This window comes from Euprymna scolopes, chromosome 2, assembly GCF_053919585.1.
Source record: "Euprymna scolopes isolate OS-2025 chromosome 2, ASM5391958v1, whole genome shotgun sequence".
NCBI lineage: Eukaryota > Metazoa > Mollusca > Cephalopoda > Sepiida > Sepiolidae > Euprymna > Euprymna scolopes.
This window is the reverse complement of record NC_136483.1, coordinates 17,658,025-17,680,074: the sequence shown is the minus strand read 5'-3', so window position 1 is coordinate 17,680,074 and position 22,050 is coordinate 17,658,025. Positions and strand designations below refer to the sequence as shown.

Sequence of the window (22,050 nt, the reverse complement as noted above, 5' to 3'; positions counted from 1 at the left end):
CGTTAAATTGTGCTCTAAAAAGAAACATTCATTTCAAACGGGCCCGTCTTATAAAAGAATCTACAGTTGATTTTATAGGCTTTCGTCAAAATCAAACTTCATGATTTAATTGAATTTTTTCGATTATCGATTTTCAATACTTATTCAATGCTTATTAGATGCATTTATTTACAAAACCTACATAAGAACACTCCCACACACATTAAGTACCTTTGTGTGAAATTAAAACAAAAATCGGCCCAACTGTTTCAGAGTACATAGGGCACAAGCTCATACACAAAGTTCCTTTTATATAATGCGTGTGTGCGCACACACACATATATATATATATTACATGATGTTATTGTTGAGAAATAACCAAGATTGTTTTGCTTCATGCAACTTGTTGTGCACAGTTTTTTTTGTTTGTTTTTTTTACAAACAATGATAACTATATTTACACTGAAAATTATCGAAATAATTTTTGGAGGTAGATAAACTTTTATTTACATCCATTAATTATATATATTACACAAATAGATATATGCATTTTTTCATAAAAGGCAACATTATATAAAACACAGTTACATTATATAAAATAATTTTAAATAACTCACTTAAAAAGAATGAATTAAAGAGTTTCAAAAATCTATAATACCCCCCCCCCAGGTAAAATGATCCTAATTTGTTGAACTTATTTGAGTATATAAACAAAAAAAGGAATGAAATGCATATATTTTTACCTTCTTTCCTTGCTCAAGATTTTTCCACTGTGAGTGTCGTTCCACCAATATTCAAAACCCATTTGACACAGGATTACAAATGGTCTGCACTTTTCCCAATCAGCATAAGTTGACTGATAAAAATCGTTTTGAAACTACCATTAGAAACAAAATGGTACTGAATAACGGGATCAGCCGAGAGAATTCAAATAAGAAATGATCAACATTTGGCCATGGTTGTTACAAAGATGATTCTCAACTCAATAAAAAGTTCATTTTTTTTTTTTTTTTTTTTTAAAGGGGGTCCATTTATACATTTATAATAAAAGTCATTATTCTTATGTGCAACTTTTAAAACATCTTTTCAAAGATGACAAGAATTGGTCGTGACTGTTTATTATGTATTTCTTTCAAACAGGATGGTTCAAATGTTTTTCTTCTTCTCCACTCCCGCCCCCTTTTGGAGACCAGTTCTTTTCCTTTAATGTTCTTGCTGTCCTCATTCCGAATACTGAATTCAATGGCCAACCCTTTGCACAGCTCGGGATCAAGAGTGAATTCATTGTGCGAAATACCAATGGACAACGGTCAGTGGGATTCAGTCGGTCAGTCAACTAAGTTAATCAACTAGGTAAAGTTGATAAAGACAATGAAATTACTGCTAATGCTAGTAGCCGTCTCTTTATACTAGAATATAGATGGGAAGGGTGATGGATGATAACTAGAGAGGCGAGGGAGGAAGGGAGGGTGGGTCCACATACAGTTGCTTTGCTGGTACTTTCCAACATGAAAGAACTATGCACAACAGAGGCAATGCACACACATCCCATCCATAGATCAGCCTGGCCCATCCACAACTGCCAGGCTCACCAGCCATCGTTTCCACCTCCCCCTACCTACAGCCACTGTAGACATTTCATTGTTATCACACACAACTCTTGTATTGAGAGAAATGAAGCAGCAGCAGCAACACATCTAAATAGTAACTGCTATATTATCATTGTTTATTATTATTTTGATGTTTATTTTATTTTTAGTCAGCATAAGAATACGGAATATATAATTCAGCTGCTTGGGATGGGTGATGGTGGTGGAGGGGTGAGAAACAAAAGGGGAGGCAGAACGCAAAGATAGAAAGAAAATCCAACTATATGGAGTCTTATTAATGTAAAAATGATAATTATGATATTCTACAGGTGATTTCTAAATATTTTATAGAAAACAATATTCTTTCAGATTGGAATAGGAATTTCAGTCCAAGTTTGCATCATAAAAAAAAAAAAAATTAGTCAAAAAATAAATTAACCTAATATTTTGAATACATCTCTGGCTGCATAAACAATGGGCTAGAATCAACATGTGATGTATATATTTATTTAGATTAAATTCAAACCATTATTGATATTTTAAGTAGGATAGACCATAAAGTAAATGTGGTATTGTGGCGATTAAGAAAGTGTAAGCAATAAACAAATAGTAAAAGAAATAGTACTTGAACAAATTGTGAAAAAATGCATCTAATTAAGAGTATGACAGACAATGACCTTTAACACCACCCCAACACTTTTTAGGCCTTGTTTCTTATTTGTAAGAGAAATTAATTTTTATTGCAAATAAATAATTCAAACCACAAGATTCGTTCTGCCCTTTTACTGAGAAAACTCCTAGATTGGGGCAATTTTATTTTTAGTTTCAATACAGAATGCTCCATTTGGAAAGTTGGATACACCATCTCCACATTAAAAACTGACCTTGTATCCAACTTTATGTGTTCATGGGCAAGTAAATAGGAACAAAGATCAGACTTTCTCATAATTTAGGTTTTAAGTTTTTTCTTTTTGTTTTTTCTGTATTAGAGTGGGAAGTAATGACCACATGCCACCACCACCATCTATATTTTCAAATGTTTTTACTCATACCGATTTATTGATATTTATTAAAGTGCTCATTTTTGTTTTAATTATTTTAATGGTTTATATTAAATTTATGATAATATCTAGTAATGCAGTTAAAAAAAAAGATATGCATTCATAATCCCCTACCCCTGCAATAAAATAATGTCTTATATTCATTCAATGGATCGTATACAATATTTTCATTCATTATGTCTGTTTAAAGATCTCCATTTTTAACTATCGTTTCAACTCAATCCTAACAAAAAAAAAAGAAGAAATATTGCACACAACATTTATTTACGCTATGAAAAGAAAATGAAAATTACGTTCTAGTAAATAGTTCATTTGACTCATATTGACACACTAGTCCCCCCCCCCAGCTGCCTCATAAAAAATAAGTTTAATGAAATACGTATTAGTTAAAAATATAGTAGAATTGATAAAATATTTGTTGAACATTTGTTGCAATGAACTTATTTTGTAATTTCTGCACAAGGTTAGATAAATTTGTTACTTGACTATATTTAAGCCAAGGTTGTGAACTTCGAGGGTTATTATTAGTCAGACTCCTTTAATACCAAAATATCTTATTCAGATTCTTCATTTTATAATTAGTAATAATCAGAATCAGATTTGAAAAAATTTGACCCCAAAATTCTTACAGACTGTGATTCCTCGACACGACAAGCTTGCATTAGAATGCAGAAAATCACTTGCTAACTCGTATTGTAAAGTTTAATGAACATCCGTCTCAATAGCAAAAGTTAAATGCACACAGTGATGGCACAAATTGGTTTTACCTCTCTACTCCATTTATGAGGTGACCAGTTGGGATCACAAATGTTTATTAAAAAAGATATTGTTCAATTTAAAATACATTCATTGGGGATCTGTAATATCAGTAAGATTATTTCAGGTTTATTCAGGATACAAAAATCGTGTAAATTTATGAGGGATCTTCCAAAAGTAATGCTTCCTATTTTTTATTCCGCCCATAGAGGATTGCAAATTGCATTGTTATGATGACTTCAGCTTTCATGACCTGAAAGTTTGATCTCTCTGTTGCAGATATTGACGGTGAGAGACTAAGAAAGCAACCCCAGTCATGAACATACATCAGAAGCAGAGATGTGTCATTGAATTCCTCCATACAGAAAAAAATAGAAGCGGTCAACAATCATCAGCGCCTATTGGAACGTTTATGAAGCCAATGCAGTCCATGTTGGCACAGTTAAGAGATAGATTCGTCGATTTAAGAGAGGCAACAGAAATACGAATGACAAAGTGTGCTCCAAATTTTACAACCAAGGCACCAAAAGTCCATTGAGATTGGTGATAACTATGTAGAAAAATAAGTTCTGGAACACAAAAGGTTTCTCATTTAAATTGACGCTTGTGTATTTAAAGCAAGAATGACATTTCTTCAAAACAAAAACCATGAAATCTTTTTTTCACAATTAATCAAATTGGACTTTTCAACTGCTTACTTACGATGTAATGACAAGGCGTATCAGTTTCCATCAGATCACCAAAATCAAACGACGTGGAGTCTGAAGAGAGGTAACCATTTGAGAATCTCAGGTGCCATAAAAAAACATTCCACCCAGGTGCATAAATAGGAATCAATCCTTCTGAGACATATAACCAGTGACAGACTAGCATCTTGTCACGAGCTGTTCAGTCTGAGAAATGGATATCCTTTCAAATGAAAATAATATGAAATCAGAAAATAAAGTTTGGAAGTCTGTTGTGACGGTTAAAAAATATGGAATCAGAAAAATTCAATTTAAAGTAAATCCTAATTTCTTTTGATATTTCAACATATATGTCTATACTTCCTATAAAGAGGTGAATTGTCCTTGACAGCATTTACTTACAAATACTCACTGATCTTTATCGGAGGAAAAAATGTTAGAGAGAAAAAAAAGGATTGGTAAATCTCAACATTCTTTTAAACATTATCCTTCTAAATCACAAGAACGTCGGATTGGAATTAGAATTTATCTAAAGAAATTCTTTAGATAAATTCTTTCTTGTGAAAATACGTAAAAATGTGTTCATATACTAAGTCACTACTAAAAAGAGTTTGTCTATTCTTAATGCAACGCTTTACAGACAGAAAAGGAAGTTATAGAAATTAAAATGCTACCAGATCACCAGCAGAATAGGCATAAACATTTTTATATATATATAAAAAAAAAAAAAACAACAACCCAAAACTAACGACGTAATTAAAATGCACTCTCAATTATTTAGGGACGATAGGGTCCACTTATCAGCTATCATACAAGGAATGAGTAAAATACTGAAATCTCATTTTGTAGAAATCAAAAATAAAACTTTGACATTAATTTCTTTAAGGATAAAATATGAAAAATTAGATCTCAAGAATTAATTTTTTTTTTTTATAAATTGCAATAAAAAATGAGTTGGTGGATGGGTGAAAAATAAAATCCATCCCGTATTTTGTACAGCTCTTATGTCCATAGCCTATAACACTAATCAGAACTAATGACCTAAACTGTTTCTGTGATAAGATGCTAGTCTTTCACTGGTTATACTTCCCAGTTAAATTTCTGCTGAATATAAAAAATTAATGTGCAACATATTTGAGACCCAGGCAATACTGGGTAAATACACTAGTTATATAGATCCACTGAATGCTAACAGCGTTTTTAATACTGATTTGATTGAAATATACAAAAAAGATTATTTTTAGAAATTAATCACCACAACAGACTTCAAAATTTTATTTTTAACTGACTTTTTACTCCCAATTTGTTTTAAAGTTTATTTTACAGTATAACTACCTTTTATATTAAAACAATACTTAGTGTAAAACTCATTGAACACAAGCTGTTATTTTATTGATAGCAGAAGATAAATAAGTTTCATACCTGCTTATGTTTTATCAAAAACACTTTTCTAAAAACACATGAATTTATTAAGATGAAATTATGCTTTTATGCACCAAACCTCAATTTTTTTTAATCATTCAATCTAATGATAGTCCACCAACTGATTAATGATAAAGACCTCAAATTTTTCATGAACTGCATCGATATGAGCAAGCCTGTTCTACTGTGGATATTCTAACAGTTATCTCTGAATGCATATATCATACACAAGGTTTGTGAAGCTAGGGTTGTAGCATTTGATATACCAAAAACCTTTGACCAGGTCTTCTCACAAAAATAAATTTGTACAAACCAATATATAATATAACTAGATCTTCCTTAACTGAAAGAAAGATCCAGGTTCTCTTCAATGGCTGCACATTTATACAACATGATATTAATGCAAGTGTGCCATTGCTATTAAGAATTAGAAAAAAAAAATATAAAAAATATCGTCAATACTGTTGCAAGGAAAGTGGGCTCTGTTACATGGAAAAGGGTTGTCCCCTTTCCATGTAAATAAGAAGAATATTAGATAAATGAAAATGAGATTAGGATAAGCCTAGAATCGAACCCTCTAGGCAAAGTTAAGAAATGGAATGTTAGAAATTAAGTCTATTGTTAATTCTTTTAGAAATCTGAATATTAAACATTAAATATTAAAATATATTGTTTAAAAATAGGTTAGGTTAGAACTGAGGATTCTTTTGTTTGTCAAGAGTGTGTTGGACAAACATACGAAAAGCTACATGAAATTAGTCACGTTTGAAAACACACTTCTGATGTCATAGACAAAGGACACTTCTCCATACATGATAATATGGGTTTAGATTTTAGTCAGTTGGAGAGTTGATCAGTCAAGAGTTGACATAATCAGTTGGAGAGGAGAGTCCCTTAAGAGGGGAAGGGTAGAGGATTAACCATGTAGATCCAAGTTTGAATTCCTGACGTCATCGACCGGCTGATCAGATGGTTAAGAAGTCATCATTATGTTGTAAGTGTTGTCTTGTGTCACATCCTTCATCATAAACGAAAGGTAATTGTGTTTATCATCTTATAATGAACATTGTGCAACCCTTCGAAGATTATGTATCTCCCCTCCTCTGTGTTAAGAACTCTCCTCTAATATGTGTTAAAAGAATTGTAATATAAATGCCTTCTCTCCCTCATGTCTGTATTTCATGAGCCCCGTTAATGTGTCCCCAATATGAACTCCCCGTCATCTTTTAATATGATCTCCTGCTATTCAACACCTCTACTATGTTAAAATAAAATTTAAAAAAAACTTCCCATATATCCTCTATCTTTAAAAAGCCACCATTCACTCACACATGAAATATCATTACATCTGTGCTAATGTATTACCAATAGTCTTTCCATTCTCTCATTTAAAAAAGTATCATCTGTCTAACTCTATCCTGCTTATTTTACAATTATTTTAATGGAATATGTTGCGACGAACATGCTGCACTAGTGCCCCCTTAATGTAAATTCCCTCGACTGACCCAAAAATTCTATTCCTTTACTGTAGAGATCCTCATATACTAAAAGGGCTTTCCACTCCAATCCAATAGCTTCTTCGCTTAAATTGTTAGATTTGGGAATTTACTCCATGTTAATAGTTTTTTCTGATTGTACCAACACGCAGAAATTAAAATGTAATGTGAACAAACATCTCACTGTACAACTCCTGACTTAGGATCTTCATGTAGGCCCCTAATTCACAGTATCCTTACATCTCAGTAGTAATGTGACTTGTTTGGGGTCAATTAAATAAATGAAAAGAATTTTATATCTAACTAAAGAGGATATCAGTAGCAAGACAAACTAAACATTTGAAGAACTGATAACTAGAGAAACTTAATGATTGTTTTGTTTTCTGGCGTATCTACTTTTTAATCATTCAATACTGAATCCAATCATTTTGATAAAGTTTATCAAGTTCTACATTTTTATATTTTAGTAATTTTCTAATATTAACTTGCATTTATAACTTTATTATTTACATTGTATTATGAGAAAGTTTTAAAAAAATGACTGAATTTTACTATTTCTGTAAAATGGTTTCTATCAAAATGAATGGAAAATGCAAGATAAAAGTGGACAGATCTTAATTTCTCCCCACTTTTCCAAATTCTTTTCTTCATTTTTATACATTTAATTTTTCCCCAAGTAGTCTGTCCCTGCCCTTTTTTAAAAATAGTAGTAACCAACCTCCCACCTCAACTAAAGTTTAATCTTTAAATATCTGGAGCACTGTTAGTTCCAGGCCAAGGCAATCAGAAGAACAAGTTAATGAAAGGAAATTGTGAACAAATAAGCGATAATACAAGAATAATTTCATAATTATAGCTGTAATTACATGCAAGAGAAAACTCAACAAATGACATCATTTCTCAACACTAACATTCTTGAGTGAATCTCCCACTACCAGCATTGCTTCCCCTCTCCTCCAAACTAAAAGATCAAAAGCTGATGATACTATCCATCATGAGGATTTAAAAAAAAAAAAAAAAAAAGAAAGTAATTTCGATATCCAACTATCCCTGGGTCAATTGGGATTGTGGGTTGTGGAAAAGGAAACAAAGTTACTGAAACATTCTTGCATATTAATATGGGGCGCGAAACAATTTTCTTTCCTACTTAAAAAAACAAACAAAAAAAAAACTTTCCAGAAAAAGAAGACCCCTACCACACAAAAAGATACATTGTTGATGATTATCCTCTTAATGGCAATAGAGTATGAGTGTGTGGTTGTCTGTCTTTCTTTTTAGGGATCAGAAATATAAATTTTCTTTAATATTTCAATGTTTATTATATTTCATTCATCTTAAAGATTAAAGCTATTCCTTGAGATTTGTTTCTAACAAGAAAATACCCATATACATTATTCAAACACGGTAGTGTTTGAATATCTGTTAAAGTGGCAGTTTTAGTCATTAAGAACTACTTTAAAGCTTCACCGCTCACTCATTTTTCGACCAAATTTTAAACAATTATTACAGTTTATAGATCACCTTCTCAGCTACATTGTGAAAAAAATATTTTCAATTTACGTTCAGTAAAACAAAAATTATGAATTTACTGGTGTTCAAAATCGTAAAAATTAGTAAGGAGGTGAACAACATTTTTATGACCGGTTTCCATAGCAACCACATCGCTTCAGTGACTAGTGTTGCTATTAATTCACGGCTCTCGCGAAAAGAGAAGTAACAAATAAAACAGAAAGAATAAAAGCAGACGAGTGCCGTACATTGTTTTACATATGTGTATGTATGGGGCAAAAAAAATAAGACTGAATTTAAACAAAGAACAAGTGAATTTACTGGAAGCCTGTAAAAATCATGGATTACAATAGAAAAATACAAGCATGAAAAGTAATATAATTAAGCTTAAACATGGAAAAGAAAAGGGCAAGATATTCTAATAAAAATTATAATAAATTTATAACTTAAAATATTGCAGCATTAAGAATTTTTTTAAAATTCAATTTATAACATGATATAATCAATTCTTAATGCTGCATTATTTTAATTTATAAATTTATTATATTTTTTACTAGAATCTCTTGTCCTTTTCTTTTCCATGTTTAAGCTTAACCATATTACTTTTCATACTCGCATTTTTCTATATATAATTTTTCAATGTTACTTAATGTACTTCAACTAAAATTTGGTCATTGTCTTCTTTTTTTTTTAAGTCACATGATTAAACTAACCAATCAAAGATTTGTCCTTTGTAGGTTCCACAGTAGACTCTGAACTCAAACCTTCCCAAAGATGCTTGTTAAGGTTTATGAGGAGAATGGTGAACAAAGAGATTCAAACACCTTTAAGAATTGCGGACTGATACTAATCAATAAAAATGATTAATGAATGCTATTATTATTTCTCTTTGTAGAATATGAACCTATGGCAGAATTATTAATAATGAAAGCTAATTCCTATTAGTATTACTATTTTTATCAGCTATATAAGAAACCTCCCCTCAAAAGCCTTGTGTAAAATGGCAAAAATGCGAACCTTCAGTTAAATCTGTGTGCATCTGAGCATTCCATTTTGACAAATGTCATCTATTTCAAAGAATGGTTGAAAATTGAAAAAGGGTTAAATCAGATAAGCTGCCAACGTCAATTATTTTGGTCCATATATTACCAATTCTATTTTAAGTATATGGAATTTCGGCAGATACAATGAATGACAACTACTTACCAACAGAAGTATTCAGTTATTAGCAGTCATGCTAGAATTCTGTACTTACCTGTAAATAAAAATTAAAAATCATACTCAATAACGATATATATATTAGTTGTATAAAATACAAAAAAATAAATTGAAAGAAAAATAATGCAAATAATATACTTTTTTTTTTTTTTTTTGTGCATGTGTGTATCACACACACACACACACACACACACACACACACACACACACACACACACACACACACACACACACACACACACAAAAGAATAGCCATCCCAAGAAGGATGGGTAAAATAAATTTCTCTGAACAGAACAGTTTTGCACTACTTTTATGCCCTGTCACAAAGATTACAATCAATGTATAACCCTACTAAACCTTATATCGAAGATTTAAAGCTTAGGATATCTTAAGAAATTGTACTTTTTTTTCTACACCAATCAAGGCCCAAAGGCCACTCGAGGATAAGGGTTAATAAATATAAGGTGGTATTGTAGTAATCGTTAATGGTGTAAATTAAGTAGAATTTGATTATTTATGGAGATGGCTCAGTAAGAACTTGTTTACATTGGATTTGAAGGCTACCATGTTGTATTCAACTGGGAAGCAAGCCAGTGAAACAGTGTTCCCAGGCGAACAGTTCTGGAAAAGAAGCTTTGTTCATACAATTTGCATTTAGATTCAGGCACAGAGTGGGGGAAAACGTATATAGTGGATGTAGCTAGTCGAGTGTTTTTTTTTGTTTATTTTTTGGTGAAAGTTTGAGGGAACCTTGCTTAATTGGTGGCTATGGATGTGCATAGGTTTCTATATTTCAATGTGAAGGATTCACTTCTAAAGCAAGTAATTGATCATTATGAATTTGTGCACACAGCTGCTAAGCATAATGAGGGGTAATGTGGGTTGCATTTTATTTAGTTTTGTACAAAATGGTGATAGAGTGGAGGAACCAATTACAGCAGGTCAGCGATAATAGAAATAGAGAAATTATAATTGATTCATGTGAAGGTGGTTTGAATTATCCACACATATTTGGTCTGTGAAAACCAATGAAGAAAACTATTTAGCAATATTATGTTTTTAGAGTCTTTTTGGAAGAATTCTATCTGACCAAAAACTTTTATGTTTATCAAACAAAAATGATCACAATTGAATAATAAAAGTAGTACAGAGATCATGCTTATATCATTTATTAGACCGCTACTCTTGAACCCTTTAGAAATTTCCAGAAAGTTTAAGAACAATTGTATTCTACTTCTATAAACGAAGAAGGCTTCATGCCTGATAAGATTTTTGTATATGTGGAATGAACCTAGGGTCTAAAGTATTAGTGTTGGATTCAAATAGTTAATGGAATAGTGACAAAGGTAAAGAAATGAGATCTAGTAACGTCAATTATAAATTTGTCTGTCTCTACTTAAAACCGAAAAAAATCTCACTGGCCGAAATTCCAACTCTATAAACCATTAAAGAGGATGCAAGTATTTACTCATTAATATACATAGAGGGTCAAGGTTGCTGTAAAAGTAACCATGAATAAAACATGGAAAGTAATAATTCATCATACGTTATTGAAAGGCTTAAGTGGAAAAAAAAAAAAAAATACAGAGAAAAAAAAATTCTTTCCTGGGAATAATGCGAGTCATTAGGGTTCCTGAAAAGCATTATTGTATTGAAGAACAAAAGCTAAAATGGCTGGGCTTGGTCAAAACTGCTAGAATCGTAATAATATTATCATCTAATAGGAGTGGATCAAACGAGTAACCCTTTGGGTTTTTATTTAGAAAAAAAAAAGAAACACATTTAGAGAGCAGCACGAGGCAAATGGCTGTCAGCGTTGTGTAAAAGATAATGAATACCGCAGATTTTAAAACTACATGGAAATCAAACAAATGTAGGTGGATAGTTTTATTTTTTACTAAAGAAATTTTAGATTCCAACAGGTTGAAACTATATAAATCTATTTTTAAAGCACACAAATGTATAATTCAAAGTTGAGATGGCGATGAACTTAGTAAAAACAAGTGAGGCATGTATGATCCCCCATGCGTGCACAGTGAACGAGGCATAAAAAATGACTGTTCAGTATTTGCACCACCACCCCTGGTGAAAATGAACAAACAGTGCCGTTTTAGGCCTTAACATATGTAAATTCGAATTCATCATCATGCAAAAAAAGGACTCAGTCCATCATTTGCACCCCCCCCCATTTAGCCCGAAAAGTCCCCAAGGCCTTAACATATTTAAATTTGAGTTCAGCACCATGCAGAACTGCTAAATAGACATACACAGAAAATTTTGGACAAATATAATAAAATAGTCCCAAAAATGGAGTGTTTTTATTAGCCCTAAAAGAGCCTCTGGGGCACACCCAAGAGTTATCATGAAGTATAGACAAACAAAATTATATAGAAATCAGTTACAACTTTTCAAACAGTTTTATAATAATCCAAGGCATAAATTTTTTGTTAATGAGCACAAAAGTGTCAATTTTAGCCATTTGAACCCGAAAGGCAGCCATGGGGGTGGGGGAGGGACAACTGGAGTTTTCCTGGAAAATCCGTTCTGTTACTTTTTTTTTTTTACTCATATCATGTTTAATGTTTGTGCAAAATTTCAAAATATTCCAAGGCGTAGTTATTGAGAAAAGTGCGGACAGACGAACGGACAAGGGTGAATTTACAGGTTCACTCTCCTTTTGTTGGGGGACCAAAAAAAAAAAAAAAAATGTTGGCTAATGGTAGATACTATGAGAGTATAAAATCTCTCCAAATACCCAAACAAGTTGCAAGGCTGCTCCCCTATTTTGTCTTCATATTTCATGTGTGATGTTTCTAACAAAAGGGTAGAAAATTACTGTTAGCTTGTTTGGAATGGGAGGTATGTGGATATTTCAATTTTCTTGTAGTATTCATCCTCATTTAACCATTAGTTTATCGGTCCCATTAACGCTTATCCTTGAGTGCTTTTTAGCTTTCATAAGTGGTGACCACTTAGTATAAACAAGATTCAGTGTAAAATCAGATGATATAGTTCCCAGATGCTTTCTTAACATATTCCTTTCTTGTAAGAATTATATTTCAATATTAAATTATGAGCTCTTAATATGCAGTCTATTTCAACAAACCCAAGCAGTTTCTTTTTAAAGCAGATATCTATTTATATATCTCCTAGCGGGGGTGCACAGCATAGCCCGGGTGTTTTGGAGGTGTAAAAGAAAAAAAAAAAAAGTTTTGGTAGGAAGATAGTAGGCTCAAACCTTGACGCGACGGTGGAAAAGAAAGGGGGAAAAAAAAACTGGCAACTTACCTGCTCGACCATGAAGGGAGAGGAATGGAAAATGTTTTGATTAAACGATTAACAAGTTAAATGACAGGTATGTGAACTTAATGAGGCCAAACATCACGCCATAGAGGGAATGAAATCCTGCACTTACCTTTGGCTGCGCAGTAGTTTTTTTGGTTTTGTTTCCCCAAGACGTTGGGGGGAGGCAGCTCCCCATAAAAAGGGGAGTGTCCAAATAAATAGCAATTGTCTGATATAAGGGGTTTTTCCCCGCATTGATCAAACCTCGTTGCTTTCTGGACGTCCCGAGCACATGCCAAGGAGGCTCATTTTGCTACGGGTTCAGTTTTGCTTATATACGGAAAAGCCAAATAAACACACGGAGACTAAGAAATACTGCAAAAATAGTGTGTAAAAGTCGTCCAAAGAAAAGATACACACCACCCTCTTTCGTAAATCTTAGATATTATAATCTAGGTAGCATATAAAAAGTTCTAAGAAACAGTAACCGCTCGGACCCCCCCCCTCGAAAAAAAACTTTGCTGGACATACACAAAAAAATGCACAAACACATGCACCCACACACACACTAACACACATTTTGCCTTTTATATATATACTAGCAGGGGGTATCCGGCGATGCCCGGGTGTTTTGAGGTAAATCAAAACTGAGGGGGGGGGGTAAAATAATTAAAAAAAAGTTTTGGTAGGTGAGTATGAGGATCGAACCCGAACCCTAAAGGCAAAGTTGGAAATTAAAGTGTGAAAAAAAAAAAAAGTGACGTTAACCATTGGGCCACTGCGACATACAACGGAGACACGTTTGAATTTATTTATTTAACTATTAAAAACAGGTGTCCGCAATAAAAGTTAACTCTGCTGCTTCCATTTGACCTAATTAAGAAGGTCAAATAAAAGTCACGTAGTTAACTTTTGCTGCAAGGCCCCAAATTTGACTGTTTTTTCCCACCAACAGATATTGGGGAGGGGGAAAACAGCTCCCAATTGTCCAGATTGAATAGCAAGTGTCTGATATACAACATTGATCAAAGCTGATTGCTTCTGGACGTTTCCCGGTGTGATGCCGAGAACGATCTTAGCCTTTGAATTAGTTTCGCTTTTTATACGAAAAAGCCAAATCAACACGCGAAAAGCAAAAATAGCAATAATTTTGTAAAAGTCAACGTAAATAAATCCAGACGTGACGCGCTTTGCCAAATCCTAGATATTATTATCTACGGCCTATATAAACACTTCTAGTCTTCTGTCTTTAGGTTTTGGTTTCGATCTCAGCTCAAGTATCTTTTTTTTTTTCTTTTTTTCTTTTTTACTCAAATAGTAAACTGTTTAGAAAAAGCATAATACTCATATACACATGTCTCAGTTTCTGTATGAATTAAAATATAATATTAATGCATATTTTATGACTGGCCAACGCCGGGCAGCTTGCTAGTATCTAATAAACCAGATTTTCCTTTGAAAAGAAACATGTTTTTTTTTTTTTTTTTTTTTTTTTTTTCCAATCAACTTGGTCTATCACAGTCGGTACATCAGCTGACCTTGCAGGATGGAATCCATAATGCTTGTCATTGAATAGAACATTTTTGCTTAGGTTTACAACTTCTCAATTAAACAACTTATTCATTTGTTGCCTATTTTTGATAAAGAATGTTCAACGTTTACTGTTAGTTGTTGAAAACTGTTCCCCACTCCTGTTATCCAACGTTCATAGCTGAAACAATTATTTTCTAAATCAACTATATGGACGTTTTTAAAAGAAAATCAGTTATCTGTTATAATGAAATGAAATTTTAAATGTGTTGAACATCTTTTTTTTAAGTATTCAGTAGTTAAGTTTAGGCATTGCCAAGGAATCTTTTTACTTGACATTTGAACATTTTTACGGCAATTTCTTTAATTTTTTAAAAAGGAAGTATTCTTTGCATGCATATCTATATTTACAAAGTTAAATGCAATACGGTTTGGTCAGTAATGTAAGATTCATTTCCAAATTTTTATTGTACAAGAAGTTTTCAAAGTGATTTTCAAATTTGGAATAGTCACAAATAAAAAATACAATAAAATGAAAAACGTGAACAAATAAGTTTTTGAATTTCACTTGTAAAATATATAGACCTAATATCAATAAAGCAAAAGAACTGAATAATTATGTATTCTGCAATTGTAGACGCAATTTTGAATTTTTCATTAGCAAACAATAGAGATTCATTAAATAAACATCTGTTTAATGAAAATAGATGGTAAACCTCACTAAGTGTGTGTTATAAAAGAACTATCGCTTGAATAGACTATGTAATAGATGAAATCAATTGAAAAAGACAAAAATAAATTTGTAAATCACGGTTAGGCAGAATAAAATAAAGTTTAGATGTAATTTTGAAAATCACACCGGCTCTTGTCCATAAATTATATATATATATATATATATATATATATATATATATATATATATATTTTAAATAGCCAAGAAAAGAGAATATTTTTAAAAATTAAATAAAAAAATGATCAACTTTTTTCTGTCTTTCCAATAATGAAAAAAATAAGTAGTACAGAATAAAAAATATATCAAAATAACAGAAAAATGTTGCCGATGCATTTGTTGAAAGGCATGTCAAATTACATAAGAAAAAATGCTTTAAGCAGTAATTATTTTGGATGATTGCCTAACAATTGCAAGTAATGAAGATTACAAATTAACATAATTGTTCTTAAACTTGAAAGATTACAAATTCCGTATACATATTACACATATTAGACAACCCTCACCTTCATCTATGCTATATGTACAAACAATTCTGCATAGGAAAATTGAGGTATGTTCAACAACGCCATAAAACTAATAAAGATAGATCCAGTTAGAAAAGTGGATTGTTTTTATAGAAAGACTTTAACGTTTTCTAAATTCAATTGTAGAACTTGAAACAATTATGCAGCTGAACAAACTTCTTTCTTTATTGGCTTACAATTTCATGGTTAAAAGACAACATTAAGTGAGACTGACAGACATAGCCAGTCACATTGGAAAACCATAACTAAATACAAATATCTTCTCTAATTTTCATAATATTGTAAGATTAGCTATATAGTAAAAGATAACTATCTTCTGCAATAAAATATGTTTAAAAATCTCAGCTTGAAACATTAGCCAAACTAAAGAGCTGTGATAAAACAAAAAGGTTGTCTGTGGAACAGTATATAAAATAATAATTATGTTTAATGTGGGTCCTTGCAGCACTAGTGCAGTTTGGTAGATTATTAATTCTCTACAGTCAAACTCAAGTTCAAATTATTCAAAGTTAGTGATTGTATTAATACTCTAATGTGATTGGAAGATTAGTGAAACTAAAATCTTAAAATAAGATATTTATTTGTATTACTAGAGGAGGACCGGATGCCTGGCCTTGTCCAGTTGTAAAGTATGCTTAAATATATTTTAATTCATGCAGAGTTTGTATTTATTATCACAGAACCAGTGCAGCAGACGTGTTCTTTACCGTTTGAGCTATTGATGGATAAGATTTTAAATGAAACCACTTCAAGCTATGAATAAATTTGTGCAAAAGTAATAGAAAATATGTTGAGATGAATATTTTGCATTTCAATTTACCAACATATTTCTGTATGCGTTATTCATCCATCAAAAAGATTTTACTCATCATAAAATATCCTTAGTGTATGATTAATTTTTCCTATTAATTTTAGTGTTATGTGACCAGTAGTTTAAGAGTTTAGCGGTTAAATATTTTCACATACACACACCGGTTTTATTTGGATAGATTGTTATAAAATTCTATATGAAAAGGTATTGAGCCCTTTGTGTGTGTATAGTGTTCTGATTTTGAAAAGATTTTCATCTTTAAATAACAGTTCATTTAAATATTTTAAAAACAATGGACAGGTTTTGTCAGTTTCATTGTGAATATTTTTCAAATTTGTTATTTACATTGTTTTTTTTTTTTTCTTCTGAGCATTGTCAATTTCAAGAGTTTTAGTTGAGTGCTTAAATTGGTCTACAGACTCCACATCATATGACAGACGAGAGACATTCAAGTTGTGATTCTATTGACTCAAATTTTAGTTTGGTAATAATAAAAAAAAAAGATTGCATTCTAAAATATGCAGTCTTTTGGGTTTAAAAACTATTTTAGTTTTATGAAGGAGGGAATTTTGAGTATTTTTTAATAAATATTCAGGTTTTTTATCTTTCAAAATAAAAATATAGCCAAACAAATTAAATTTGTTCAAACAAATTAAGTTTTCAGTCAAAGTCCCATGTAAAATATTTTTAGAGATAATTGGAAGAATAGAAAAGGTGTGTGTGTGTGTGTGTGTATATATATATATATATATATATATATATATATATATATATATAAACTTTTGCTTAGATTTTCAGATACAGAATATAAGTACTTGAGTTTTTCTTCCCCCACCCCATTATTCAAATTCCAATATTTCTAAAAGTAGAAACAGAAAAAAATATCCATGTACTTATAAGTTTGGTTGTCCATAATATATAGATAAATAGATATATATATAGATAAATAGATATGGCCTAAAATAATTATTAGAGCATATTTTTATATGATGAAAAAAAAAAAAGCTTTAGTTATAGACAGAAAAGTATTTAAGATAAGTAATGAATATACACTAGTTTTGTACACCTGTGGATCAATGTTGAGACAAGTAATTATACTTATATAGTTCGTATCAACTATTCCTTTTGTTTTTATTTTTAAACAACAATTCGAATATATGTACAGAGGTTATCAGACAATACGAAATCAAAAATAAGAAAATCTTTTATGTGAAAAGGCTACATTTAGTTTAGATAATGTTTTCATATAGTGCATATCTTTTGAGATATGTCAAAGCCAAGAGAAGAAGTTATTAATTAAAAAATACTTCAAATCAATAGTTACATTTTTGTTGCTTGGCATCTGAAGGTTTAAATTATATAGAAATGTCATAAAAACTGACCATAAGATTTTCAGTGATTGTTAAAATAAAAAAAAAGTCTTCACATTGGAGTATTAAAACAAAACATCTTTATTTTTTGTTATCAGTGCTATAAGATTTGTAACCCAAATTTATTTAAAAAGAATATAATGTCTTCTATTGCCAGTAGTAGGTTTGTTAGACATCTAATACCAACTGTCATGGTTGATAGTGGCCTGGCATTTGGGTTTCAAATCTCAGTATGCTTAAATATTAGTGCTTGCTATGTCTAGCCACACCAAGATATTGTGAAACATGAAAGTCATTCATCTGTGTGGCTAGACATGACAAGATATCCAACTAAAGATTAAAAAAAAAAATGGTGTGGTGTGTAAATACAAATGCTTTATCTAAATTGGCCAAGGACTAACCAAAAAGCTAGTGTATATTATTTTTCAACTCAAGTACTTTGTCTTCTAACAATGCAATGTCACTATGATGCAGTATTTTTATTCCATACACATATTTGTATATTTAACAAATTGACATAAGGTGCAGGTGCGACTAAAATTTGTGCCACTACATTGATCAAGACATTGATTAAAATAATGGCAAAAAATATTCACATAAAACCGATGAACACACATATTGGAAAGTTAGCCGAATGCAAACAATAATAATTGTATGTTTTTTCATGATAAAACGGTTTACTATAACAATATGGTAGACCATAAAAGCCACTAGCTACAACCCACACACATACTATTTGTTTGCGGGGGGAGGGGAGTAGGAAGTAAAAACTATTTCTAAGAATATATTGGTACGGTATATACAGATATCTGTGCTCCAGCCAAAAGACATGGCTGTTTATAGATGACCTACATATAACAAATAAATTTAAAAATAAATAAAAATAATGTTTTTGTGTGTGTGTGTGTGTGTGTGTGTGTATATATATATATATATATATATATATATATACACACACAGTTGCAGACAAAGAAAGTAATAATGACTAGCTCCATTGAGACTGGTTCTTTTTATTATTAAACTTACAATGTTTTGTATTCATATAAAAAATAGTCTTAATTCCATTTTCAGAATGTTTTTTTTTTAAATCAATGATTTAGAAACTTGCTTCACTTAATTATGAAAAATTTTATAGATTTCAAAAAAGAAAAAAAACGGATTTTACTAAAAGAATCAAAATATGTGTGTGTGTGTGTGTGTGTGTTTTTTTAAAACTTATTCAACCCTTTCCCAAAATCAAGCACATTGCCACCGAGAGATGAGGAGATATTGTATAATAGGAGCCATGCCTACAAGAACATCCTACGTGAAGAGCTGTGCAGCAAGATGTTTGTTCACATGACACTTAAATTCTGTAATTCACATTACATTTAAATTAAAGTTTGGAGAACATTCCATTTAAGTATCTGTAAAACCAGCACAGGGATGCAAAATTGTGGTGATGGGACAGGGGCGGCAGCTTAGTCGACAGTGTTGGACTATTAAAGACTCATTTCTGATCCTCTTTAGCAGGTGGATACCAATGGCTAGTGCATGAGTCCAGATGTGACAACACTTAATGCATGGGCGAATGGTGGCTTTGTAGAGATATGGGATATTGTCAGATGTGAGAATTTTTATAGCATGGTAGAAGGAACTCACCTTCTTTGCAATATTTATTATAGATTTGTGTTATCTGTGAAGGTTAGGCAGAGGACTTTTGATGGACTCAACCAGGATGCTATTAACCATGACAATTAGTGGTCGAAATGGTTTCTTATGATAATGATTGTTATAATGGCATTAAATCTTGCCATACATTTATGTTCCAATTCCACTATAAACTGAAAATCATTTTCTAATGCTTCAACCATTGCTTTGGACATGGATGGATTCATTTTACCCACATATCAAGAATAGGGTGTGATGTCATCAGCATTTATATCCTTCTCGGATTCAATTACATCGAGGAGGTCATTTATGAAAATCATCAGGAATGATAAAGATCCAAGGATCAACCCCTGGGGTACACTCAAATTAATTTGATGTTTAGATGTATGGCTATCAAGGACAACCTGAATTTTTCTTTTGGCCAATAAGGACGTGATTATATTAAATATGCATCCAAAATTACTGCACAAAGTTTTCATTAAAAGACCTTTATGTCAGACCTTGTTAAAGGATTTGCATATATCAAGTGCTGCTACTTCAACTTCACTAGCCTTGGCCAGTGTATGGTATATGTGTTCAGAAATAACTGTTAGTGTTAGGATATTTGCTATAGAACAGGCTTGCCTAAATCCATACTGTTAGCCAAGAGGTTTTTAACATTAATGAGGTGCTGGACTATCATTAGATTGATGATACAAAGATTTTAATGAAGAATGGTAAAAGTAGGGGGTGATAATTTTGCGAGTCAGTTCTTTTACAAAAATTCTTAAAAACTTACAACAGCAATATCTAACTATTAGGGAAGCAAGATTTGGTAAAGTGTTTGTTGTAAAGTTTGGAGAGGACAAGGGTCAATAAAATTTTGTCATACAATTTGGTGACAGGGCAGAGGAAGGGTACTGTTTTTGCTGTCATTGCAGCTGGCACATTTTGACATTTTTGGTGCAAATCATATTTCAGAATCTTCCAATATTTGCATTGAATTCTTTAGATTTTGTTCTTGAAATAAATATAAAAACCTTGGATTTATAGAATCTTGTAAAACATCCATTTTTAAAATCTAAATGCTATAAACACGAATAAAGAATTTATAAATTAGATATATTTACTCATCATTGTTCGGATGAAAAGATAACTCATTCAAAACATAGTATTTCGAATTTCCTTTCCTTCTTTTAAATAGGCTTCTTAAAAACTCAACTTAGTTTCCTTTTATTTTGTTGATTTCAATGAGTATTCAAATAAAGACAAAATATTTTAATGTGCATTCATGAAAGTTACAGATACACACACACTCATAGATGTTATATATGCTGTATCATAACATGTTTATGATAGCAATCGATTTTAATAATGTAAAGGGTTTTTTTTTCAGAGTGCGGTGGGGGGGGGGGGTAAAAAATTGATGCATGGCAACCAGGGTTTGATCATTTGGCCATCAACTTCAGTCCTAGTTACAGTTACTGTTAAAATGTTTTTGATTACAATGAAGAGTATGACTACCAACATTTGGTCAATCTTATTTATAACTATGGTTAGGACAATCAATCAATGAAAAGCCTCCAACCTCATTTTAAAAATATCGAATTTTGGATGCAAGTCAGTTCGCTGCCAGTCTCCATTTCAAAACAACTGAACCAATGCTGATTGTGACTACATTGATTCTTGGCCACCATCTTTGTTCTTAAAAATTACTCAACACTCGAGATCGTGACTGCATTGATTCTTTGCTGATTTGATTTACTACTGCCATCTTTGTTCAACATAATGGCTCAACACTTAAGTTACACCCACCTCCCCACCGATCTTTAAATTGTTTCAAAAATTAAATAACCAAATTCCATTTCCTTGTCACTTTTCTAGGAGTGGTGGGGGGGGGATGATTTTTATAGATTATTTTTTCAGGAAGTCAAACAATGTAGAGAATGAATACATCCTTCAGTTAAGAAATCAACTGGTGAATTGCAAGCAAGTACAAATCACAATCCTTAAACGAAAATAAGTGAAAACTACGTTAATGATGGCTCTTTTAACGATGAATTCCAAAGAAGGTTCACTTGAATGAAAACAAAAAGGCGTTTTAGGTTAGAAAACATTCATGGGTAAACATATCTAAAGAAAAATAAAATATTGCAAAAAATAAAGCAAGATCCAGCATTGTATTAATAGGATTAGCTGCCTATACTATCTGTCTACTATACTTTAAATTGGTGTGCGTGTGTGTGTATATATATATATTATTTATTTTTGGGAATTTACCTTTATTCTCATTGGTCAAAAAATATCAATATATTGGTATGTGTGTAAAAAGAAGTCATTTTTAATCCAATTGTTTAAGATTTTTTTTAAATATACATACATACACATACAAATACATACAGTAATACATGCTTTTTAAATACTTCGGTTTCAAATCATCTTTCACTTTAT

General features: G+C 31.5%; 1 protein-coding gene across 18 annotated transcripts in view; it reads right to left on the bottom strand.

Moving 5' to 3' along the window:
- The window catches only part of LOC145289209 (talin-1-like), a 617,531-nt gene that overhangs the window by 362,402 nt on the left and 233,079 nt on the right, over positions 1-22,050 (bottom strand). Inside the window, exon 1 of one of the 18 annotated variants that reach the window (XM_080136392.1) lies at positions 723-1,678. The exons of the other annotated variants lie outside the window; for them this stretch is intronic. The gene's annotated coding sequence lies outside the window, so the exon portion shown is untranslated. Of the gene's footprint in view, positions 1-722; positions 1,679-22,050 lie in introns of those variants that run through there. 18 annotated transcript variants of the gene reach the window in all.